The sequence below is a fragment of the Olea europaea genome, chromosome 9 (genome assembly GCF_002742605.1).
Source record: "Olea europaea var. sylvestris chromosome 9, O_europaea_v1, whole genome shotgun sequence".
Taxonomy (NCBI): domain Eukaryota; kingdom Viridiplantae; phylum Streptophyta; class Magnoliopsida; order Lamiales; family Oleaceae; genus Olea; species Olea europaea.
In genome coordinates this window covers 14,025,719-14,052,912 of record NC_036245.1, presented here as the reverse complement: position 1 = coordinate 14,052,912, position 27,194 = coordinate 14,025,719, and the positions used below count along the sequence as shown (strand labels likewise).

Below are 27,194 nucleotides of genomic sequence, written 5' to 3'. Positions count from 1 at the left end.
TATATATATATATATATATATATATCTGTGTGTGTGTGTGTGTGTGCGCGCGCGCGCATATATGAATGTATGTATATAAATGTATATGCGTATACATACATATACATGTAAATATGTATACATTCAGCCTTCTTTTTTTTCAACAATAGCCACTTTTCTTTTCCCTTTGTTTCTGTGTGAGTGTGTATATATATATTTTTCACCTAGTTGCCTTTTTCTGTGTGTATAAAATCAAGGAAAAAATCATTTGCATAGAAAATGTTTGTACATAAGTCATACAGATACTCACATTAAAGGTGAGACCCACGTAAATTAAATATTGCCAAAAAAATTGGACCCCACATGTTTGTGTGTATTTTGGAGGGCTTCCTTCTGTACACACAGTGTAGTCCTAAAATCAATTCAGTCCTCATCTTTTTCTCTGCATGTGTGTGTGTATATCCAATTTAGTCCACTTGTTAATAGGATTCCAATTTCTTCCAACTATACTTCAAGTAATTATTGAATTAGATTCCAAATGCAATTCCAATTGAGGCCCAATTTGATTTTCATTGTAGTTCTCTTTAATATAAAGTCCACTTCCCATTCCTATTCTAATTCCAATTGGAAGATGGCCCATTAACTTTGTGTTTCTCCATGTCATTCAATCTTTCATATTAATGCAATTCAGTCCTTCCATTTTTAAGTGAGATTTTGATACCCAAAATTGCTGATTTCATTTAATTTCATCATCCTTTCTTTTCCAATTACTTCGAATGAGTCCATAACTAAAAGCAAAAGAAAGTTAACCCAATTTAGTTAGAAATCAATAATATGACGACATAAAAGTTTAGTAATATGTTTAAATACGTGCACAAATTGCACTTTTCAAACACCCCAAACTAAAACTTTTGTTCATCCTCGAACAAAACAAAATAAAAATTAGGCCCAAACATATTGCTCCTCCAAGCAAATCACAAATAACTCAATATTTAACTGCTTACTATATGCCTCAGGTTCAAATTTAAAGAAAATTTAAATAACAGTTTAGAAAGATTCATAAAACATAAAAAAATTTTGCTTATCCGATGCTCGATTTAGTGTGTGTGATTAGCAATATTGAACTTACACCCATACTAGAACACAACCAATTGAATATGAGGATAGGCATTATTTACATAAGATGCCAAAGTTAGTTTCTGGAAAGAAACTTCCTAAAAGCCACTTAGCAAGGACTAGCATTCTACATAGCCTACATTTCAAAGCAATTTGTGCACTCTTCTTTAATAGATGATGTAACTGTCAAGTTTAACTGGCAAGCTATGGTATATTGCTACAACATTTACTTCATCGACCAGGATTATGAACCAATTACATGCTATAGGGACAATTTTATGTCATTCATGTATCATAAATAGTTTAAACTATGTTTTGACAAGTTTCTAGGGCAGTGAAAAGCCGGGTTGAGTTGTGGATGGAAAAACAAGATTTTAACAAAACTTTGACCAAAAGTGGTTTTTCGAAGATATAGTGAATTTTACAATTTTTCCATGTTGCACACACTCATTTAAACTTGTTGGGCAAAAAACTCGAGGCACAAGAGGCCGAGAAGGATTGAATAACCTAAACTTTTGAACCAAGGCAATTTCCAAGTTCTAGTAGTCTATGTGGCCACATAGACTTACCAGAAGTACAGTCCCACCATAGACACCATACTCTATTTTTTTACATTTTGTGATGAACTATGTGATCGCACGTAACTATTCTATACTATCTTATAGAACACCTCGATAGCCCCTTCTTAAAACACTAAGACATGCACATGGCTCACTTAAAACACATGCACATGACACCCAATTTTCATAAACACTTTACTCACACACGCCATTCACGTTACACCACCATCATCCATCCATTTGTAAGTGCAATTCTTCCATCCATCTCCTCACGGGGCTCAAGGTATGCCTTCTTCTCTCTTTTCCTATTTTTATAAATTGGAATTTCGTTGTTTAAAGATAAATTTGAATAATTGTGGAGTATGGACATTGTGTGAATTGCGGAAAAATTGGTTGTGATGTGTGAAAATTATGGCTTGATCCAAACGGACCAAACCCCATTTTATTGCAAAATCTAGGAAAACATAATGCTTTCAATATGTTCGATAAAATGCCAAAATAGTCTTGCGTGTATAATTCGGGCTCAAGTTGAAATTGGATTGCTAGATATCTATTTGGATTTGCATTTGGTACAAGAAGTCATCAAAACTGGATACATAAACACCGACACACAATTTGGCACACTGTAGGCATGACATGGTTAGGCACAAGTTACCTTACTTTCCCTAATTTTTCCATTGGGTTTCTAACCCAAATGAAGTCTGACCTGAACTTTGAATATGTGTATGACCAATATGGATTCTTCTATATGCCCCGAGATCGCTCTGGAAAATTTCGATTTTTCTCTCGGAGGCAAATCTCCTTGGTTGATTACAGGGCAAAATAGGAAATTTGCATTGTTTGAGTTATTTCTGGGTTTGTGAGCCATTACACATTTCATTGGGCATGAGATTTTTATGTCACTTTATGTTTTGTTAGGTCTTGTTCCTTAAATTCATTGTGCTGAGCATTGTATACATGCATTTTGAAATAAGTTTAGGAAATTTGGATACTCATGCTACTATCTTACCACTGAGCGACATCGCATTCTTATGCGTGTCACTAATGGACCAATTCTTTCTATTTTTGACATTCATTGATGTTTGTGTACATTTACTGTTTGTGCGATTGTTCATCTGAAAAATTTATTAACATTTTTAAGTTGTAGTGTTTACTTATTTTCTAGTAGTTGTTAATTGTTTGTGTGCTTGTGTGGGTTTGGTAGCGTTATCGGCAATGATGTTGAATATTGGAGTAGGCATGGACTAGGAATGGTGGAAATAATGCATAATTATATTAGCTAATACTTACTTATGCGAAACTTGACATTTTCTGTACATGACACTCTTGTTTTATACACTAAGTTGGTGATTTGGTTCATTAGACAGGGAATAGTTAAACAGAATTAGTTAAACTCAAAAAATCTTCTATCTTACTTATTCATAATCCATTATTAGAGTAGTTTAGAGATGACTGAGCTGTTATAGGGAAACATTGAGATGAATAGGGGTTCCATACATAAATTATCTTGTGTGGATTGTCTAAAACTAGTGAGACAAAGATGAGGTGAAAATCTTAAGTTAGGAGTTGGTTTTAGAAAGTAAATCTCTATAAAAAGGATTAGAATTAACTCAACTTCAACTTTAAAACACACCCCGAGAAAATTAAGTGAAAATTATAAGTTTGGAGTATGTATCTCTCGAGCGAATAAAGGAAATATTTGACTATTGTGGGTTGGGAGTTGAACTAATCATGAGCTTGGTATGTTTACGTGAGCTTCCACATGTGCACACATCGAGTTATACATATAACAGGTGAAGATTGATTGGATACTGTACTGTTGAAGCTGATTATTGAATTACAATCTCGAGACACGACAGGTCGTTAAATCATGTTGTGTGTGAAGTTAAGCTAAGACAAATAACAGTTCAAGTTTAAGAGTTTGATAAGTGCAGTTTAGACATTTATTTATGCCACTCAAATGGATTGTTGGTAAATATGTTGGAATATGGCTTACTTCTATATAAATTATGTTTTGTAGGGCAACATTGATAAATATAGTGAAATTTAGAAAAAAAACAAGCGAAAAAATGACTAAAATGGATGAAAACAAAGTTCAGGGACCAAAAGTCCAAATAGGCAAAAAATGATTCAGAAGAAGAAACGAAGATATGAAAGAGTAAAAAACCAATTGAGTGAAGGCATGAAGCATTGGAAGAAAAAGCAAGAAAAGAGATCAAGAAATGAAAATTTGGAATTCGGGGGTAAAACGCAAGTTTTGGATTTTCAATTACACTATGCGGTTGCATAGTGTAATATACCATGCCGTTGGATTGTGTTATTCAAAGAACTCCATGGCTGAATTTCATTGAACTATGCTATAGCATGCATTTGTACTATGCTATAGTACATTTCCGGCTGAAAAATTCTGGTTTCCTTATATGACTCCAATTTGTATGAAAACAAATCATGGGACATCTTTTAAAGACCTAAGGCCATCCATAAGTAGTTTACTATGCATTACAACACATGCATATAAGTTTTAGAGCATAGACAGAGGTAAGAAACACTAAGATCAATTTCAAGGCTCAAAGATTCAATTCAAAACTTATTTGGGTGATGTCGAATCTTCAATATTTCTTTTGTTTTCCTTTTCCTAACATGTTAGGCTGGATTTATTTTTTGCTAGGAGAGCGATGAACTATGTGATATGAGTTTTTAATATTTAGTTTTACATATTTGGCACCAACTTTTTTGTTTCTAACTTTCTGTCTCTTCAATGGTGAAGGTTCCATCATTTCCAGATGATGTGGCTATGGCTCTTATTGAAGAGGAGCTTGGACAACAATGGTATAACATCTACTCTGAACTTTCCTCCTCCTCTATAGCCACTGGTAATCTCAATGACCATTCACTTCTGGCTGCATTTATTTAGCATCATTTGCTGCAAATGTGCATTAGTTTTTACTTTCACGGCTTCTCAATACTCTGTGTCTCCAAATTTGTCTTGTATGTGAAGCTCATATATTATTTCCATGTTTTGAGAATTAATGACAACATTCCTCGGCCAAGTCTACAAGGGCTAGCTAAAAGAGAATTGTGATCTGGTAGCTGTCAAAGTATAGAGGCCTTTTGTCCTTGAGATGAACAATAGATTTATTCATTACAAGCCACTTAGGACTTTCTCTTTGCAAATTTTTGAATGTAGTGACTGTTCATTTTCTTATTCTCTATTATATGTGGAAGGGGTTATGAACAAGTAGTGATCTACCTCAAATCTAATTTTTAAGATATCTGTTAACATTGTTGGATTGGTTGATGAATGAACTGCTAATTTCTTTCAGGAACTTGATTATGTTAGTGAGGAAAACCATGGAACTGTTTTTGCTGAAAAATGTCAATTTTTGCATTTTGCTTTTGTTCATAAAAATAGAAGCAATTTGAAATTTTTGTGAACTTCTGTTTAATGCGTTTCTATTTAATTTTCTTGCTAGAATTTAGATTTTAAGGAATTTATGGTGGGTTTTTTCTCATTTGTATGCAATAAATATCCTTCGTGAGAAGAAGTATGCTTCATCTGCATAAAGACAGTTTCTTCAATAGCTTGACTTTTACTAATCCTGTAATTTATTTTTATTTTATGCTGTTTTGAACTCAAAAATTAAGGGATCGAATGAATATGTTTGTAATTTCATGTTCATTGTTAGTTAGTTCGAACTTTGGCCCTTTTTCTTTTTATTAAATTTTTGACTTTAAACTTTAATATACTAAGTACTTAAAAAAAGGAATTAGTAAAATAAATTCATGTAAAAAAAAAAAAATCGTATGGCAATGGTAAAAAAACATTGCTAAAATGTTATCCGCAATACTCGAAAAACATTGCAAAAAGTTTATTAACAACATTTAGAAAACGTTGCAAAAATATTTTTAGCAGTATTCAAAAAGCATTGCAAAAAGGTTATTAGCAACATTCAACAAACGTTGAGTAATATTCAAAAAAAAAAAATGTTGCAAAAAGGTTATTAACAACATTCAAAAAAAAGGTTGCAAAAAGTTATTAACAACATTAAAAAAATGTCGTGAAAGAGTTGTTTACCATGTTTAAAAAACGTTGTCGTATCCTTTCACTCTAAAACAACATTTAGGTTTGCAACATGCAGCCGAACACTGCAAAATGTCTTCAACAATTTTTTTTGAATATTATAAAAGGCTGTTTTTGATATAGTAGTGGCTAGAAGTGGATACTAAATCTCGAGCTTTACCTAAGTGAGATTAGGCAAGGCCTAACTCTTAAAAGAAAATGTAACTTAATTTTATTATGATTTTAAATATTTAATCATTCTAAAAGTTATTTAATAATTAAAATAATACATACCAAATATATAAAATTATAAAATGATTTACTTATTAATATCTACAATTAGTCAATTATACAATTTTTAAGTTATACTAGTTTTTATACTTTCAACTAGACAAGATCTACTTAACAGATTTATTGGAACTTCATATAGATTTTCGAATTTTCCAGCAAAACAAAATGATAAGACTCAGAATCAAAATTATATAATATAGATAGCACCATAGCTTAAATCGTACCTAACTCTCTATCGGATAATGTAATTTCTTTTTCCTTTTGTGCAATAAAGTCATTTAAAAATTTGAAACTAAAAGTCAAATAAAAGTCTTTTAAAAAAATAATTAAAAAATTTAATAAATTATATCAAATAAAATATTTTTAAAAAAGGGAAAAAATTAAAATAATAATAAGGAGCATCTATGCGTGCATTTAGTGGTCAACTTGAGTGCCTAATTTGCGTTTAATGACAAGGCAAAGCTTTTTATAACATTGGTACATCCTGATATTTATACGGTATTTGTCTTCATATTTACAAAAATGGTTTTTAGATTATAATATGAAGCTAGTGTTGATTTTATAGTGACCCATCCAGATTTATCTAATACAATTTACGGATTGAAACAAATTTTTTTTTTTTTTTTTTCAAGATTTATGAGATTTGGGTTTCTATTTATTAATGTAAAATTAAATTTGGAAGATTTGTGAGAAGGGATAAAATGAAAGTAAAAGACATAACAATTAAAGGAAAGATTATACATCATGGAAGAATAAAAATACAAGAAAAATTTGACCATATCATTGAGTTCATGGGATTTGGGTTCCCAATTGTTAATGTAAACTTAAATTTTGGATTTTTTTTTAATTTTCTTGTGAATTCTAAATCAATGCATGACAAATGTATAAAGGGAATTTGAAATTTGAATTTTAAGGGCAGATACGTCATATCATACCAAATTAAATAAAAAAAATTATTTTAAAAATTGTAAGAACGCCACTCGAGTCAAGACTTCTAAAATAACAAACTTTGTAACTGGTTATTAAAATTTGTAATATGTTCCAAATATCATAAGATCTTCTCTCTCTCGAAATCAAAGAAATTAACAAAAAATGAGCTAAAAAAGCAGACAAATCAGACCTCGAAAAGGAAAAGAGAGAAAAACAGTCAAAGTATGCAAGGCTCATTTATAATTTTGATCGATCTCTTTTTTTATTCCCTCTCTCTTTCAAAGAAAAGGTTAAGAAGGCAAGAAGATATGAATAAGAAGCGGTGAAATGAAAGTAAAAGACATAACAATCAAAGGAAAGATTATACGTTATGGAAGAATAAAAGTACAAGAAAAAATAAGAATATATCATCAAGTATATATCATACCAAATTAAATAAAAAATAAATTATTTTAGGTATTCTAAAACTCTCTCGAAATTTCATTTGATTTGTGCATTAAAAATTGTAATATGTCTCATCCATCAAGTGACTCAAGTTAAGACATCTAAAACATCAAATTTTATAAATGTTTATCAACATTTGTAATACTTTCCAACCTCCATAAGATCTTCTTCACTCGCTCGAAATCAAAAAATTAAAAAAAAAAAAGAAAAGGAGCTAGAAATGCAGAAAACTCCTGGAAAACGAGAAGGGGGAAGAACAGTGACCGTCAGGGGCGGAGTCCAATGTTTTGGGCTCAACCCCAAAGGCCCAAACTTTTTTTTTTTTTTTTTTAATCCCCTAACTAAAGCCCAGTAGCCCTCATCGGCTGTTGTCCTGGAGAAGCAGAAGAGAACGGCGACGGCTTGAAGGGAGGTGAAGTAGTGAAGGGGTTCGATCCTTGAGGAGGGGGTCGGCGTTAGAGGAAACGTGGAGCTGGTTGACCAAGGCAATGAAGAGACAGAGGATGATAAAATAGAGCTGGAGGACCAGAAATCGGATTCTACCCGAATAGTCTGCAAGGAGTCCGGACACTCGTCCTCCTGTTTCTGATCTGAACTCACCATTTTGGCAGATTACTTGGTTTATATCGATACTGCTATCAATGGTAGTCTCATTTTTCGCACTTGCAATTTAACTTTTCCTCACGCTGGACTCTGATGACTCATCCAATCCTGTTTCTACTGTTTCTATTTGAATGAGAAACAGTATGACTATCTTAACCCCATATTACATCACCTTCTTCCAGGTACTTGGATTTTCTTTTGCAGACTCCAGATTAGTCTTTTATCTTTAAGTTTATGGTGGTTCAACTAACCATTTGTTATCATTCAGAAAGTTGTCAAGGTAGAAACTCAGTGATTTATTGGGGGTTTGTGAATGTGGATTTCTATCTGTACTGCAAATAATTATATTTGATTCTACTCTACCTTTGAATAGGTACACCACTAGTAAAATGTTAAATCTGATTGGTGAAGACTGTTAATTTGTGGGATTGTAAAGTAGATTTTTGAGGATTGATCGATGCTAAGCTTTTCAAGCATTATAAAATTATGTTTTCCAAGTTAATTAGCTTTTTTTTTTTTTTTTTTTTTTTTTTTTTTTTTTTTTGGTCACTAAATTGTGCTTTTTTATTGTGTTTCAAGCTTCTTTTTCTACTTATTTCAGTGCATTCCGAGGTTGATTATTTCAGTTGCTTTTAATTTGTGAACATAGACTATATTCCACTAGTAAAATGCGCCAGAGTGCATGGCCGTCTTGCTTAGATTAGATGCATTTGTAATTTTGTAACTCTGATATTTTTTGCATTGTTTTTATTAGTTTTCCGTGTTTGCTTAATTGTGCGCGTGAGTGTGTTTTCTTTTTAAATTGAAATTTAGAATGAATGGTTGTTTATTTAATTTGTTATTGGTTAAAGGTCTGGACCATTTTGAATTTTGAATATGGGTTGGAATGATTCAATTGGGTTTTTGGATGGAAATGTCGAGAAGATGCCGCTGGAAAATATAATATGGTACTTCTAAAGATACTATATAGACAATTTCTGGATCTTTTTTGATGCATTTATTTAGTCATTCCTTCGTAGTTTTAACCGCAGACTTGTTTTACAGTTTGAATTTCGAGTATATTGGTTTGAGCAGTTCATGTGCAACCTATTGCTTTTTTATTCTGTGTCAATAGAATTTTGTCCACAATGAACTAATATCTAGGCTCCGCCCTTGAAATAGTCAAAGTGTGCATGGCTCATTTGTAACTTTTGCTTTCATTTTATTTATTTATTTATTTGTTTGACTAGTCTCTTTTTTTTATTTCTTCTCTTTTTCAAAGACTAGTCTTTGTCCGTGCAATGCACGGACTTGGTTATTTTTAAGGTAGAGTTAACATGCCTGCAAAATAGATTTATACAGTATCAAATATACAACCCTTCAATTTGCAAAATGAAAGTACTGAAGTAAATAATAAGTGAAAAGCTCAAATTCACCACTCTTATTCCTTTAAATAAATGAAGCATCCACTAAAGTCAGTTTTGAAGTAAACCACCAAACTACAAGTAACTACATTGTCACAGTTCTTTGTTGCAGCCTCTGCCCTCCTCCAATCTTCTTGACCCCTCTAGAATAAATATATTTAGCTGGGCCTATCAACAGCCCCTTTGAGTTGTGGCCAAAGATGCGCCTCCCAATAAGAACAGACTGACGATCGAACAATCGAAAGATGCTTGTCATATATCCTATTTGCTTTTGCAATTCTGAATTATCTCTGGTGAAAGAATGTAAAATCTTTGCAGCCATTTTCACTGCACTTACTTCAATGAAGGTATCAAAATCCTAAATATCTTATTTTGTCTATAATTAGAAAAATGTGTGTTTATTTGAGTTGTTTCTCATATTCTACTTCTCAGAATGAAGCAAAGAAACAAAACGTAACTATTTTTTCTTATACAGCCGAAGGAAAGAAGAGCAATTTGTCTTTCCTGCCTCCCTTGAATAGAGGTTTGGCATAAGAGATTTTATGGATTGACTAATACCATATAACCAGAATGACACGCAAAATAAATGAAAACGTGTCAGGCAGATATTAAATGCATTCATCTAAACCATATCTTTCATTTACATAATAATGATATGATATAAATAGGAGGAGGAAGAGGAAGAGGAATTTATGCGAGCTAATGTGTTTGCAAATAGTTTGATTTATTGGATCTTTTGATGAAAGACAGAAAACGTAGTGGGGGAAAAGGATTTATTTATCGAACTCAATAAATTGGGAATAAGGTATGTGCTTAACTAAGAGTGCTTGTCATAAGGAAATATTACACAATTCTTGTACTAATGAAAAAAATCCTTTGGCAGAGTGCAATGTTTTATAGTGTAGTATTATTAGGACATGTAAATGGCAAAAAGAATAAATTTAAGAGGTAACTTCTTTATTTTCGAAGAAATATAATACATATACTCATACCTTGGCTTCAAATTTGTGGTCGAGAAGAATGTTAGCAAATTTAATATGACAGTGTATAATCGTTGACCTGCAAGTATTGATAAAATTAATCAAAGAAAAATATGGTAAAGAGAACTGTGTGTGGAAAAACCCACTCGTGTCATGCAGATATGTCAATCCATTTGCAGAACCTAGAGTAATTTGCATCCGAGTCTCCCAATTTATAGAAGGTTTCTCCTTCCCTGCATTAGTTCTCTCTATCAAGAACACATTTAAAAAAGAATAGATATTTGACGAATACCAAGACGAGTCCACTTACAGGAGAGCTATATAATTTAAAATTGCAGTACACCAGTGAGCAAATCATAAAACTATGACAACTGATAATAACCATCATGCAAAGAAGAATGGAGATTTTGTGTCCGAAAGAAATATAGATATAAATATATATTTCTCTCAGTATCCTGTTGATCTTTGTCCAATCCTAAAAAGCAACCACATTTGACAACGTAAATGCGCAGGACAAAAAAGCTTGGCTGAACATTCAAATAGCACCAGCATTTATAATGACTTGAGAACTACTGGTGTAAGCATAGGATGAACTGGAAATACAAGAATTAACAATTTAATAAATGGATTCAATGGGCCACTGAAAAGCAAATACATGGCTTAAAGTGACGGGAGAGGGGACATAGGGAAATCATTTTTAATACTATTATCAAGAGCTCTTTTATTGCACCTTACATGAAAAAAATATTTAAACAGTTAAGAGTTTGTCAAATATCAGGTGGTATGACATCTGGATTAAATTGAGCAAATGTATCTAATATCTTTACAGCATCAGGTCCCTTGGAAAATACGAATTTGTAAATCACTCTTACGAGATTTCGAATTGCCCAGCCAACAAGAGTAGATAAGATAGTCATGATCTATAAATCATCCAACAAACTCTCAGAGAATCACCCAAGGTATTACAACTTCAGATACGAAGATGATTAAAAAATGTGTCAATTGACATACAAAAATCTTCAAAAAATGCTAGCTAACTTCAGAAAAATACCCAAATAACAATAGCAGATCGACCAGCAACTATCATCTATTCACTGTTGGCCTGACAACAAACTGAATACACCACTTCAAATGCTATGACATCATTGACAAGCATGCAACCTTCTTTGATTATTGTTAACTTCCATTAGTCAAATATATTCTCCGGCCTACGATGTCAAAGAAAATTTTCTTTTGCTTCAATGGCTAGCCAAACTGCAATAAAAACCAGCTTCCAGCATAGAGAAATAGCACAGCTTAAACTATATCTTTTCATATCAGAAGTTCAACATTGAACAATTGTAAGCACACAAGCAACCCTCTCCCACTCAAAGTAATAAAGGAGTTCCAAATGCTTTTTAAATTCACAAAAAAAAGCTCGTACAAAGAACAGAGATGCAAATGACCTGTAAATCTATAAGCCGAACATAGTGACGCAGAAGGTTGAACCCAATCTGAAGAAACCAAACCAGCGACTCCAGTAGGATTGAAATAGACTGAACAATCTAAGAAAATGAAAGAGAAATTAAAAAAAGCAAACAAACATTCAAATAGACTATAGGAAAAGATCTCAAATATTGAATCTTCTTTTCTGTTCTCAACCGAGTTAATAAATGGGATCCCAACATTTTAAAATTGCACCTGTTCTCCAGTGGGAATTTTAAAGCATAGATTTCTTGCTCCAAAATGAGACTTATACGCAAATACATTTCAACAATCATACATAAGAGAACAGTATGATCTCAAAATTTCCTTTCATCAATAACAACATATTCCTCGAATAATGTGTCCCATTTCTAGGAAGAAAGCAGTTATTTGAGCTATATTTTGTCAATTATAGCATAACTTCATTCTATTTAAAACAAAAAAGTTCTTGTTTTCAAAAAATCATGATGAGTTTTCAGTCCCTTCTATAAGGTAATAGCATCAAGAAAAGAATGGCATAACTTGTACGACGTCATTATGAAGTGAAAAGGCATTCCAAAACAGACATGAAGATGAATTAGTTAAATCACAAAAGTACCTGAAGCCAAACATTCATGGCAAGTAGAAAATCCATTTTTTTTGCATAATGCACATTGTTATGTGTAATTAGCCTTTGAAGGGTAAAAAACTACCAGATTGCTCGTTTCTCTTTCAAAGAGCTGGTGAATCACCTCCATGAGAGGATGCGGGCGAGGGTGTTTCAGGAGTTGGCTTCGATTTTGTCATTATCGGTCTGCAAGGTCTATGAAAGCAAATCGATTTTCAGTGATCATGACAAGATTGATGAAACAAAAATCGTCAATACAAATCCATTCAGAGGGAATGTAGCCCTATTGGTCTCCAAACTATTGCCTGTGTAGAAAGTTGGTCATCAGCCTCCTTTTTAGTTGTACATTCAGTTTATGACGACGATCTAAATCTCCACTAAATCTTTTATGTGGATCTCACATGTCCAACTTTATGAAGATAAATTTTGTTTGCAGTGCCCACATTTTTTGAAGTGAGACATGTTCCCATGAAGTCTTGTGACGATTTAACAGAGACTGTACACTTCCTATTGTTCATTACTTATTGTACAACTATAATTAAAGGTTGACACCAACTTTCGTGTTTTTACTCAGCTCTAATTTATTCACTAAATCGAAACACTCAACGATGTCCGTGGTCTACACCCTGTTTGGCCCCCATTACGGGGAAAATTTAATGTATAGAATAGTGTTTTTTGAAAAATGAGTGGTTGAAAAAGAAAGAAAATTTTTTGATTTACGTGTAATATTATTTTATGGAAGATTGTGTGGTTGAAAATAGGAGAGAGAAAAATAGAATGTAATGTAATGTAATTTAATGAAAATCAAACAAGGGCCTAATGTCAACTAAAAAGGAAATTGTATAGTTTGTTGCTCTCATCAAGAGGGGGCTGAAACAAATTCTGTATAACTTGCAACCAAATAGATTTATTTATAACATTACATAATATTCTAACCATCTTGAATTTCAACCACAGCAAGGATCTTGAAAATAAAGTTAAAGCGCCATACAAACAGGGTACCCACCATTTTTCCCATCTAATCTAGTATGTTCTGCTACATGAAAACATCAAGAAATGACATTCTTATAACCTGATAGACTGCAAGTTCACTACAAATTATGATCAATTTGAAGCATCATTTACATTTATTACAATTTAAAAGAAGTTTTTAAACGGATTACAACTCAGATAACAAGTTACTGAAGATGAAGAATGGTCTGATTCAACTATTCGAACGTGATCCTCAAGAGCAAAAAATAAATAAAAATAAAAAATGAAAAAAATGGTGTACCTGGATATCAATCAGGCCTTTACTTGGGTTAGCCTCAATCTTCTCCACTCTCGTAGCATAATAGGTATATGGGGTTTGATCTCCCAAAAGATCGAACGGAAAAAATAATAATAACAATAATCCCATATTTAACACAATATCTGCAGAAACCAGAAAACATACACAACAAGAAGAAATTCAATAAAGGATACACAACAAGAACATCAAAGGAACAAGCTTTAGGTATTTTGGGTTCAATTTCTAAAAAGATCGAAAAAAATGAAAAAAATAAAAAATCTCGAATCGAGCAATATAATTAAAGAAACCGTAAGAAATATATAGAAGATGGAAATTGAAGCGGTGAAAATTATACTACAGGTATATGTCTCAATTGCCTTAGATTGTTTAGAATTTCTATACACGAGATTAGGATTAAAGGAAAGAGGAAATGAACACCCCAAAAGCTCAAAGGCTACATTTTGTATCCTAGGACAAACCGGTTAATGAACAGTAGAAACTGCGTAGGGTGTGAAAAGGGGGTGCACAAATGAATAGTGAATCCCTCCTTCCCCCTTGAAGAAAGAAAGAAAAAAACCTTAACTCCGATGGCTTTCAATTTCTCGTCTTCCACAGAACCATTGCAAAAGCTGAGAGAATTAAGGCGCGCTTTGGGTACCAGAATTTCAATCCCGGTGCAATTCAAAACCGAATAATTACGTTTTCTTCTCAATCTAGGGTTTTGGAGGGTGTGTGGATAAGGAGATAATAAACCATTATTGGTTCTGGGTGTAATTGAAATAAGAGAGGATTTAAGGGAAATTGCAGCCTGATTCTGCATCCAGAATTTAATTGGGAAGACTGTGTAATATGAATTGCCGTTAATTACACTACTTTCTTACTATACTGACTGGAAAAAGATTTGAAGAAATCAGTAGAAAAAATGGACGAACGGAAACGAAGAATAAAGCTGCAGCAGTTCTCAATTTTTGATTATGATAAGCGTTTTTCTCAATTCTCTTTTGACTATCTTCCGTAGTTTTACTAACGAATCGCCAATTGGAGAAAGGAGTGAGATTTGAAAGCAAATTCCTGTTTTAGGCCCCATACTTCAATTTGGTGTCAATTGAGCTACTATACTATAATTTTATGTCAGTTCGATCGCTACATTTTAATTTTGTCTCAATTTAAGTCATTTCATTCAGTTTCGCCACATTGTCTAGCGTCATATATTTTACGTGAATACTAAATACTAATGATCGCATACATGACCATGAAAATATGACATAAAAGAAGTGATTCAATCGAAAACCCACCTTTCGTGTTATTTTCAATCCATGTAAAAATGTAATTTTCAATTTATTAGTCCAATCTTACAAGCACCTCGGACCCAATGATTGAAAGGGGCTTAACGGTAAAACCCCAAATCATAGCAACATGTCAAACTGAAAACTCATCCATTAAGCAAGTATGCCTTCATTAGTAAACATCATCATTACATGATTGAAAATGTGTTCTTTAATTACGTCAACTCCCCCAACAATCAATTAAAAAAGACAGGAGTCCATCCTAATGTTGACACCATGGTTTCTACCAATGTTTGCCTAGATGACAAACAATCATGGTGGGCTGCAACAAGATTGGTCGAACTCAATAGCCAATCAAATCTCTTTAAAAAGGACAATGACTCACAAATTGATGTTAAACACTGTAACTTGACAAGACAAAGACAACAAGCCCATAATTGAAAGAACTATAAATAAGAGAAACAATTTACTTCGAAGAGAGCTAATGCACTCCATGTAAGATTTTCCCACAAAAGGCCAAGCCAAGCAAATTTATCTAAAACACTGCTCAACGAGAATCATTCTTTTCTTTACAATTTTTCCAGCAAATACATACAATTACTTTTCTAAATTTAGTTTAAATTGATATATAATTACCACGTTATTTGTAGCCATCAACACAATTTAATATTTTTTACAACCCGTTAGGATGTAACATCCACGTCAATGTCCTCGTTAAACAATGTGACGGAATCAGACAAAGGACTAAAATTGAGACAACAGTGAAGTATAGTTACCTAATTAAAACAAATTAAAGTATATTTACTAACTTAAGAATTGTCTAATAGTACAACGGCCGCAAATGAAAACCCAAAACGGAGAAAATTCAAAGTAACGGCATTGGAATTTTGCAGCATGTCATTTCATTATGCTAAAATTTATTCCCTGTTCACGGTGGGCAAAAATTATGTTACCCACCTACCCACATCGGCAGGTCAAACAAATATTTTTTTTTTTTTTTTTTTTTTCCCAAAAAAAAAAAAAAAAAAAAAAAAAAAAAAAAAAAAAAAAAAAAAAAAAAAAAGGTAACACAAAGCTCGAAAAGGAAAAGGGATAAAAAGAGTTAAATTGTGTAAGTCTCATTTGTAACTTTTGCTTTCAAGTTTTTTTTTTTTATTGGTCTCTTTTTTTATTCGTTTCTGTTTCAAAGACAAAGATAAAAAGGCGAGAAGAGAAGAATAAAAAGGATTGAAATGAAAGTGAAAAACATAAAAATTAAAAAAAAAATGATAATACATCAGGAAAAAGAAAAATACAACAAAAAAATTAGAGTATATCATTGAGTTCGTGGGATTTGGGTTCCTAATTATTAATATCAAAATAAATTCTGGATTTTTTTTTTTGAATTTTTAAACTTGTTGAACTTTCTTGATAAATGAACGAAGGGGATTTTATATTTGAATATGATGAGAGAGACAATCATATGACATATCATACCAAATTAAATAAAGAAAAAAAAAATTCATTTTAGATATTCTATTACGCTCTCAAAATTTCTTTTGTTATGTGTTTTAAAAGTTGTAATATGTGTTGTCCATCAAGCCGATTGAGTTGAGACTTCCAAAATATAACACTTTCTAACTGGTTATAAACATTTATGATATGTTCTCCATAAGATCTTCTTCTCTCACTCAAAACCAAAGAAACTAAAAAGAAAACGAGCAGGAAAATGGATAATTGAAGCCTCGAGAAGGAAAAGGGAGAGAAACAGTTAATGAATGCAAGGCTCATTGGTAACTTTTGCTTCGGATTATTATATTTTCTTATTTCCATTTTGTGATTGGTCACCTTTTCTTTTTATACCTTCTCTTTTTCAAAAAAATAAAAATTTGTTCAAGAAGACAAGAAGATAGGAATAAGAAGGGAATAAATGATAGTAAAAGATAGAACGATTAAAGGAAAGATTCTACAAGATGAAAGAATAAAAATACAAGAAAATTAGAGGATATCATTGAGTTTGTGGGATTTAGGTTCCCGATTATTAATGCAAAATTAAATTCAGGAATTTTTTTAATTTTCTTTTGAATTTTTAAACACAGTGCATTTATCACACTTCCTATTCGAAACATTTGTAATATATGTTCCAACTTCCATAAGATCTTCTCTCACTTAACCAAATAATTAAAAAGAAAATGAGCAAAAAAATAGATAACTCAAACCACGAAAAGAAAGAGGAAAAAAACGATTAAAGTATGCAAGGCTAATTTGTAATTTTTGCTCTGATTTATTATTATTATTATTATTATTATTATTATTATTATTATTATTATTATTATTATTATTATTATTATTATTTTCCTTTTTTCGGTTTTTGTAGTTGGTCTTTTTTTTGTCATTCTTTTTCTTTTTCAAAGAAAAGATTAAGAAGGCAAGAAGATAGGAATAAGAGGAAATGAAATGAAAATAAAAGACACAGCAATTATAGAAAAGATTATACATCATGAAAGAATAAAAATATAAGAAAAAAATTAGAGTATATCATCGAGTTTGTGGAACTTGGGTTCCTAATTATTCATGTAAAATTAAGTTCTGGATTTTTTTTTAATTTTCTTTTGAACTTTAAGAACTCAATGCATTTTCTTGACAAATATACAAAGGGGATTTCAAATTTGAATTTGATGGAGAGAAACCTAGATATGACCTATCATTCCAAACTAAATAAAGAAAAAAATTGATATTTCATGGCTCTCTCAAAATTTCATTTGTTATGTATATTAAAAATTGTAATATGTCTCGTCCATCATGCCATTTGAGTCAAGACTTCCAAAAGATCGCACTTTCTAATTGGTTATTAACAATTGTAATATATTCTCCATAAAATCTTCTTCTCTCACACAAAACCAAAAAAATAAAAAAGAAAACGAGCAGGAAAACAGATAACTCAAACCTCGTAAAGGAAAAGGGAGAACAACAGTTAAAGTATGCAAGGCTCACCTGTAGCTTTTTCTTTAAATATTTTATCATTTATTTTTATTTTTATTTGTTATTGGTTTTTTTTCTTTACTCTTTTTCTTTGTCAAAGAAAAGGTTAAGAAAGCAAGAAGATAGGAATAAGAAGGAACAAAATGAAAGTGAAAAATTATACATCATGCAAGAATAAAAGTACGAGTAAAAATTAGAGTATATCATCGAGTTATTGGGATTTTGGTTCCTAATTATGAATGTAAAATTAAATTCTGAAATTTTTATTTACTTTTGAAGTTTTAAACTCAATGTAGTTTCTTGACAAATGTATGAAGGCGATTTGAAATTTGAATTTGATGGGGGGAGAGAGAGAGAGAGAGAGAGAGATATGACATATCGTACCAAATTAAATAAAGAAAAAAAATCATTTTATATATTCTATAGCTCTCTTAAAATTTAATTTGTTACGTGTATTAAAAATTGTAATATGTCTCGTACATCAAGTTACTCGAGTCAAGAAGTCCAAAAGATCTCACTTTCTAACTAGTTATTAACATTTTTGGAAAGATCTTCTCTCGCTCAATACCAAAGAAATTTAAAAAAATAAAATAAAATAAAAAACAGAGAGCATGAAAACAGATAACTCAAACCTTGAAAAGGAAAAAAGGAGATAAATAGTTAAACTATGTAAGGCTCATTTTTAACTTTCATGTGCTTTCATTATTATTATTATTATTATTATTATTATTATTATTATTATTATTATTATTATTATTATTATTATTATTATTATTATTATTTTCTGATTGGTCTCTTTTTTTATACCTTCTCTTTTTCAAAGAAAACATTGAGAATGCAAGAAGATGTGAATGAGAAGGTATAAGATGAAAGTAAAAGATAGAACAACTAAAGGAATGATTGTACATCATGGAAGAATATGAATACAAGAAATATAATCGAGTTTGAAGGAAAAACAAGGAAAAGCTTGGCAATCAGCAAATATCTTTTTCTCCTATTCCAAATCTTCATACCCTAGTTCTCTAGATTTTTGCTTTGATTTTTCTCTCCATTTTCTTTCTAATGGTACCAACCCCTTCTTATGACCTAAACAAACTTTTCTATTTATAGTGGTCAAATAATTTTAAGAGTTGTGCTTCAAAAAAAGAGTCGAAACGGATGAAAAAAATACTCAGAAAAATTTAAAAATAACAAAAAGGAGTTTAACGAAGTTTGACTGTGCAAACTGAGGCATATAGAGTTTTGGGTAACCGTGATCAACAGCAGTATGGGCTAAGCCAATTTTTGCCACACTTGTTACCGTTGTATGTTTCTTTCGCTTAACTTCATTGTAAGTAAAAAAATTAAATTTAAAAAGTATTCTAATGTTTATGCGTTTCTTTCGCTTATCTTCATTAGATATTAATAGGTCGTGAGATATAGGTAATGACGTATTGTACTCCAATAATGAAAGGCATCTTCTAATAGTAATTGAAATTTTATATTTTATTCTTATCCTATAAGTTGATCTAATGAGATTAGAGGTAGCAAGGAGCTTTCTTGCATCGCATATATCTCTTTATTTATGAACTATATCGGACATTTGTTGCATAGCACAATTTGCATCAAACTTTCCCTCATCTGTATACTTATTTTGTAATTGATAAATCAGATACTATTTTGGATCTTCATATACGTTAGTGAGAGTTCACTCCTACAATTGTAAATTATATAAGCTTTCCCTTACTTGCATACTTTTTCTTTTTTCGATTATAAGGTTTAAATTCTGATGTATGATAAATATAAAAGTTATGAGGTAACAAAGTGCGAACAAAAAATATGTTTAACCTAACCCCATCCCGTAAACTTTAGTAAAATAAATCTGATTAGACAGCTTATGCATTAGGTTCTGATTCGGATCCCTATATGGATCCAAAAATAATATTGTATGGAAAAGTTGTTTATAGTTACTTCAAATAATTATTCGTCTCTGTTTGTCATGTAAAGATAAGTAGATAAAAACATCATCTCAGAGAAAAGAGGAAAAACGGAATGGAGCAAGGACACAAATCTAATCTATTGAACATAACAAAAATTTCGTTAGAAAAAAAATTGTGCTTATGATTTATGTTGATGAAATATTGTTCGACGAAAATATCGTAAGTGTACAATTCGTTAACAAGTAGTAAAATGGATTTTAAGTCCAAAAATTGTTCCCACGGAGATTTTACAAATTTAAATTCAAGTTCAAGTTAAATTAGCCTTAACGAAAACTATAAAAATTGGTGATTTTTCTCTAACTAAATTATGATCTAACAATCTACAAATAAATGTAAAACTAGATTATTAAAATCAATACAAAATTATAATTAAATGCAAGTTTTATAAAAATATGATGATGAAACCCACACTAGGATCCCAACTCCCTTTATATTAATTCCCTTTAACTCGGAATTTATAAATTTGACAACACGATTCAATTATAAATATCAATATTTCTAATTTGTTTAACAATCTTTCCCCAGTAAAATTAAACATATTCTTACATGTGACCCGATTGTATATTTCTATGATGGATATGAATATATAAAAATGCATTAAAGATTTATGAATATTTAAGATCACGTAAAAATGGTGGCACAATTAACACTACAATTATAGTTCTACAATTAGAACAAGTTACCAAATCTAGAAGGTTCTCAAAGAGTTATAGGAAATGAACATAGAGGGAAATTAATGAGAGAAATAGTAATTATTCTCCTTAATTATCTGTTGAGGTATACATTAAAAGCCTTTCATTTAGGGAGTGTATTCAATTGACACTTTTAATGACTTCTTGAAATTTTAAAAATTTAGAAATATTCAATGTAGACTTTTTGTGACACTTTAAAAGTATTGATGTATACAATTGAAACTTTTTTATAAGCTTTTAAGAAGTTTCAAAAGGGCAAATTGTATTCAATTGAAACATTTATAAATTTTAAAAAAACCTTTAAAAGTTATGGTGTATTCAATTGAAACTTTTTAAAAGTCTCTATAAGTTTGGAGGTTTTCAAATTTTAATGATTTCTAGAGATTTTAATAAAAGTCTCCAAAGTATTAACTTTTAACCAGAAATTACTTATAAAATTTCAAAATTTCTCTCTCATTAATCATGAGATTTTGAGAGACTTTCACAATAATTTTTTTTTTCAATCTTTCTTTCCATTTGTCTTTCTATGAACATTAAATGTATGATTAATTTTTTCTTCTATTGATTATATTTATTTTCATATATCTTTTTCTCTTTCTTATTGTTTATTTCTATGTTTTATGAAAAAAAATTGGGTTCTCGTAACTTTTTTCCATTTTTTCATTCAATTTTTTTTGTAAAAATATCTATATTTTTATTTTTTTATGAAAATTTTATAATTAAATTTAAATATATTGATTTTTATGTATTTTTAAAAGTATATTATATTAATAACATTGAATATTAAATTTATTGTTTATCATATGTATGCATATTTTTTTTATTATTTATTTAATTAAAGTCTTAATTTTTATTCTTTTTAAAATAATTTTTTATTATATAAAAAGGTGAAGAGGAAGGAAAATTGTGGAAACTATCACATCGTATGTAAAAATTTCACATTATTGTACTGGATGAACGTGAATTCTACATCAAGTGAAAATCTTTAAAAAGTCCCTTGAATTCTACAAAATTCTATAAACGTTTTAAAATTAAAATCTATAAAAGTTTACGAAATACTTCCACTAATTCTATAGAAGTTTACTAAAGTTACAATTAAATACAAGTTTTATAAAAATATAATGATGAAATCCGCACTATAATCCCAGCTCCATTTATATCAATCCCCTTTAACCCGAAATTTATAAATTTGACAACACGATTCAATTATTAAGATCAATATTTCCAATTTGTTTAACAATATCTTTCCAGTAAAATTAAACAAATTCTTACATGTGACCCGACTATATATTTCTATGACGAATATGAATATATAAAAATGCATTGGAGTTTATGAATACTAAAGATTATGTAAAACATAGCGGTACAATTAACACTATAATCATAGTTCTACAATTGGAAGGTGTTACCAAGTCTAGAAGGTTCTCGAAGAGTTATTGGAAATGAACGAAAAGGGAAATTAACGAAGAAAAAGTAATTATTCTCCTTAATTATTTGTTGAGGTATTCATTAAAAGCTTTCCATTTATGAGATGTATTCAATTGAGACTTTTAATGATTTTTTGAGATTTAAAAAGTTTAGGATATTCAATGTCAACTTTTTGAAACCCTCTAAAAGTATCTATGTATTCAATTAAGACTTTTATAGACTTTTAAAAAGTCTCTAAAAGTTACAATGTATTCAGTTAAAATATTTTAGAAATCTCTATAAATCTTGAAGTATTCGAATTTTAATGACTTCCAGAGACTGTTATAAAAGTTTCTAGAGTATTAACTTTTAAGTATAAAGTACTCATAGAATTTCAAAATTTTTCACTCATTTATCATGAGTTTTGGGAGACTTTCACAAGAAAAATGATATTTTTTTTTGTTTCAATCTTTCTTTCCTTTTGTTCTTCTATGAACATTAGAGGTATCCATATATCTTTCTCTCTTTTTTTTTTTTATTATTTATCTCGATTTTCTATAAATAAAAATTTAAATTGAATTCTTGTAACTTTTATTTTTCTTTTTTCATTCAACATTTTGTGAAAATATCTAATTTTTTTTATTAAATTGCGAAAATTTTATGAAATTTTTATAACTAAATTTTAATACTACCACTTTGTATTTGAGAATTTCACATTATTGTACTGAATCAACATGAATTCTACATCGAATGAAAGTCTTTAAAAAGTCTTCTGAATTTTACAAAAGTCTATAAAACATTTTAAAATGAAAGTGTATAGAAGTTTACAATATACTTCCACTATGTCTATATTAATCTATGAAAAAGCTACGAAATTTACTGAAGTCACCACTTTAAAAAAGTGCATCAAAATCTTCAAGAGTTTCAATTGAATACACCTATTTAAATGAGCTAAAGATCAAATCACCTTCAATAAATGCTTTCCTAAATTTCCCATATTGGGAACCCAAATGAATATAGCAGAATTACCTGGATTAGGAAGAATTCAGTAACCAGAGAAAGAGCAAACAATCTAGATGCCCAAAAAATATAGAAATAGGATAAGTGATTCGAAAGCAATAACCGACAGAAATGATTGCAACTGAAGGGCCTTCTATATATATATATATGTGTGTGTGTGTGTGTGTACATTCTGCCTTTTTTGTCAACAACAGTCACCTTTCTTTTCCTTTTGTTTCTGTGTGCGTGTGTATATTAATTTTTTTACCTAGCTGCCTTTTTCTATGTATATAAAATCAAGGAAAAAACTATTTGTACAGAAAATGTTTGTACAGAAGTCATACAGATACTCACATTAAAGATGGGATACATGTAAATTAAATATTGCCAAAAAAATTGGGCCCCACATGTTTGTGTGTATTCCAAAGGGCTTCCTTCTGTACACATTGTAGTCCTAAAATCAATTCAATCCTCATCTTTTCTCTGCATGCATGGGTGTGTGTGTATATATCCAATTTAGCCCACTTGTTAATAGGATTCCAATTGCTTCCAACTATCATGAAAGTCAAGTAATTATTGTATTGGATTCCAAATGCAAGTCCAATTGAGGCCCAATTTGATTTTCATTGTAGTTCTCTTTAATATGAAGTCCACTTCCCATTTCTATTCCAATTCCAATTGGAAGATGGCCCATTAACTTTGTGTTTCTCCATGTCGTTCAATCTTTCATATTAATGCAATTCAGTCTTTCAATTTTGAAGTGAGATTTTGATACCCAAAATTGCTTGTTTCATTCAATTTCATCTTCCTTTCTTTTCCAATTGCTTCGAATGAGTCCATAACTTAAAACAAAAGTTAACCCAATTTAGTTAGAAATCAATAATATGACGACATAAAAATTTAGTAATATAGCTTAAATAAGTGCACAAATTGCACTTTTCAAACACCTCAAACTAAAACTTTTGTTCATCCTCGAACAAAATAAAAATAAAAATTAGGCCTAAACATATTACTCCTCCAAGCAAATCACAAATAAAAGACTCAATTTTTAACTGCTTACTATATGCCTCATGTTCAAATTTAAATAACAGTTTAGAAAGATTCATAAAACGTAAAAAAATTCTGCTTATCCGATGCTCGATTTAGTGTGCGTGATTAGCAATATTGAACTTACACCCATACTAGAACACAACCAATTGAAGATGAGGATAGCCATTATTTACATAAGATGCCAAAGTTAGTTTCTGGAAACAAACTTCCAACGAGCCATTTAGCAAGGACTAACATTCTACATAGCCTACACTTCAAAGCAATTTGTGCTCTCTTCTTTAATAGATATTGTAACTGTCGAGTTTAACTGGCAAGCTATGGTATATTGCTACAGTTTTTACTTCATCGACTAGGATTATGAACCAATTACATGCTATAGGGATCTAATGGTTGGTTTGCTTTGGAGGATGAAGCGAAGAAAAGAGAAATTAATTGGAAATCAAACACAATAATGACAAAAGGTTGGACTCTTTTTATTTGATTGGTTAAGGGAAAGAGCTAAATTAGTGTCACTAAATTCTCGATAATGGCCTGACTCTACTGCCATTTACTTCTGGTGCCAAAACTCTTAATTATGATATGAGGTTAAAGCTCAATCACAATTCACAACCAAAAACTAATCGAGCAGGCCATCCGAATAGTCAAAACTAGTTCAATATCAAGTTGTAATTATTCGTGCAGATAAGATGAAAGCAAGCAGCTAAGTCCAATATCAGACTAAGGTCTCAAGATGTTTTGTTGGTAGAATCAATATCTCAAGCATCTAATTTTGTGATATCTTTATAAATCAGTGTTCATAAATAATATGCAGATCGTACAATACTATTATTGGTGGTTATTTGCATCACATCATGATATTTCGAAATGGACAGCCTTAGCAGTGTGTACAATTAAGTTAGTTAGATGTTATGAAGCTATTACTCACCGCTATAACTTGCAACTCATGCTCTATTAAATAAAGGCTGGTATCTAACTTTGCCAACCAAGAAATCAAATTAATATCAGTTTCTCAGGCTCTAAAATTTAGATTTTTTCTTCCAACAAGTATCTTATAAGTTATACATTTGATTTCTTAATCTCAAAATTAGTAACTAACATGTTTCACCTTCACTATTCTTGGAATCTCAAAAGTAGTAACTAATAGGTTTTTACCGTACAGTCTTAATTCTAACAATAATATGGAAGATTTTATTTTTTTATCATAATGGAGTCAAGTTTGAGAAACAGGGCGGGCCATTACTTTGTAAGATAAAGTTTTGTAATCATAATGAGTATTTTCAGAAACTGAGTATTTCAGAATGCTGAGTGTAGATTTGATGGAAGCAAGATCTTTGAGCTGCTAAAGGATTCTCGACCTGTTTGCAGCGAAAATTCTGAAAATGCGACTAGATAATAGAGGCAGCAGCCTCATGAAGAGATTGAGAAGAAGAGGGGTTGATGGTAAAGGGCAGACTCATGTATGGCGATACGGCGAAAGAGGGAGGATATGGACAATGGGTTTTGTTTGTGTTTGTCAGGGTTCTTGGAAATAGTGAAGGGGGTAATGTTGAGGTGGATTTGGAAGGTAGGGTGGCGTGGTGTAAGGTGGATTTATGTGGGTTGGTATGTGGTGGATGTGAGAAGGGATCTTGTGGAGACGGAGCTGTAAGTGTTATGTCCTACGTTCAATCAACGTTGAACATAAACACTTTTAATATATATAATTGATGCAATTTTATAACGGATGTATTATTTAATTAATGTTCAACTAAACTAAATAATAGAGTTCATAGATTCAAATCTTGGTAATTTGTTAATCACAAGGAGTTGTGATTGTGAGATGCAAATTACATATGATTGAATCTTAAATTATCCGTGGTCGTAAGTAATAACGAGATACAGATATCTTTATTACAGATAGACCATCACGTATGACATTTCTTACTTTTGAAGTAAGTAGTGATCTCACAAGCTAATGTGTGTTGATACTTAAATGACCACATTAATATTTTGTTATAGAACAAATTATTGGAGACCCGCTAAGAGAGTTCACACGGATAACTATCTGAGCGTTAGTGGTTAATCTCTAATGTTCGGTAGTAGAATACTAGAATTGACCATTTGACTTGGGGTCATCATAGTGCTTTATATGAGGACAGACATGCTTTGACGATGTTGGATGTTGCTTTGCCAAGGGTCCCTATACGGCATCATTCAGGTATGTCAAGAATCCTATGAAGGTTGTGAATAACCAATAGAGGATTCGTCACTCTTAGATAGTAAGATATTATGATCTACATTTCATTCAAATAAGTCGATAACGAAATCCTTGACCAAAGTATATTTAGAAGTCGAAAAGGATTTTTCGACTTATGTTGACTTAATAGTGGTACGAAATATATGATCAATAATTAAGATGTACACATTTCCATATCTCGTAATTGATCGGACCATATTGACGGAGAAATTATAGTTTCACGGTAAATGAACGAGCATAGTTATGTCATATCATATGACATTTCCTGTCATATGTATTGTTCTAACACATTGCTAGATGTCAGTCTGGGACGGAGAACATGAATTTGTGATAAATTAAAATGGTGTTTTAATTTATTGATTTTGATTAGATCAAAATAATAATTCACATCATTAGGCATCGTGATCGGGAATCTGATGGCTCACACACAAAAGGAGAACTAGAAGATTGTGATTTGTCAATTAATTAATTTAACAAGTATCGAATAAATTAATGAATTGCGTTGCTTATTCATAGGCCTGAATTAATTAATTGGATTAATTAATTCACAGAACATATTTAATTAAATAGGTTAATTCAATATTGGATCGGGTCACGCTAAACCCATTTGGACTTATATAAATAAGTCACTAGGGTTTTCAATTTGTAGATATTTCTTCATTCTTATTGCTCACTTAAGAAGAAAACGCTAATCCTAAAATCTTGTTCTCTGTGTGGATTACTATTGGACGCTAAACAATTGGACGGCTGTGGGTGGTGATTCAAAATCGTTGGAACGAAAGAATAGTAAAGGAGTTTGCAGATCTTGTAAAATTTACAATTTTTATCATAGTTTCTATCTAAACACAAAGATATTCTTAGTGGAAATTGAAATTTA

General features: G+C 30.9%; 1 long non-coding RNA gene across 3 annotated transcripts; it reads right to left on the bottom strand.

The window, feature by feature from the left end:
• Positions 1-9,380: 9,380 nt before the first annotated feature.
• On the bottom strand, positions 9,381-14,225 carry LOC111399754. 3 transcript variants are annotated; one of them, XR_002703792.1, is made up of 7 exons: positions 14,066-14,225; positions 13,711-13,950; positions 12,523-12,632; positions 11,812-11,910; positions 10,513-10,599; positions 10,379-10,445; positions 9,381-9,713 (listed from the first exon to the last, which is right to left on the bottom strand). It is a non-coding gene; the product is annotated as an uncharacterized LOC111399754 (long non-coding RNA). The 3 variants fall into 3 exon arrangements; XR_002703791.1 differs by lacking the exon at positions 11,812-11,910 and having other exon boundaries at positions 14,066-14,222; XR_002703793.1 differs by lacking the exons at positions 11,812-11,910; positions 13,711-13,950 and having other exon boundaries at positions 12,523-12,623; positions 14,066-14,215.
• Positions 14,226-27,194: the final 12,969 nt, after the last annotated feature.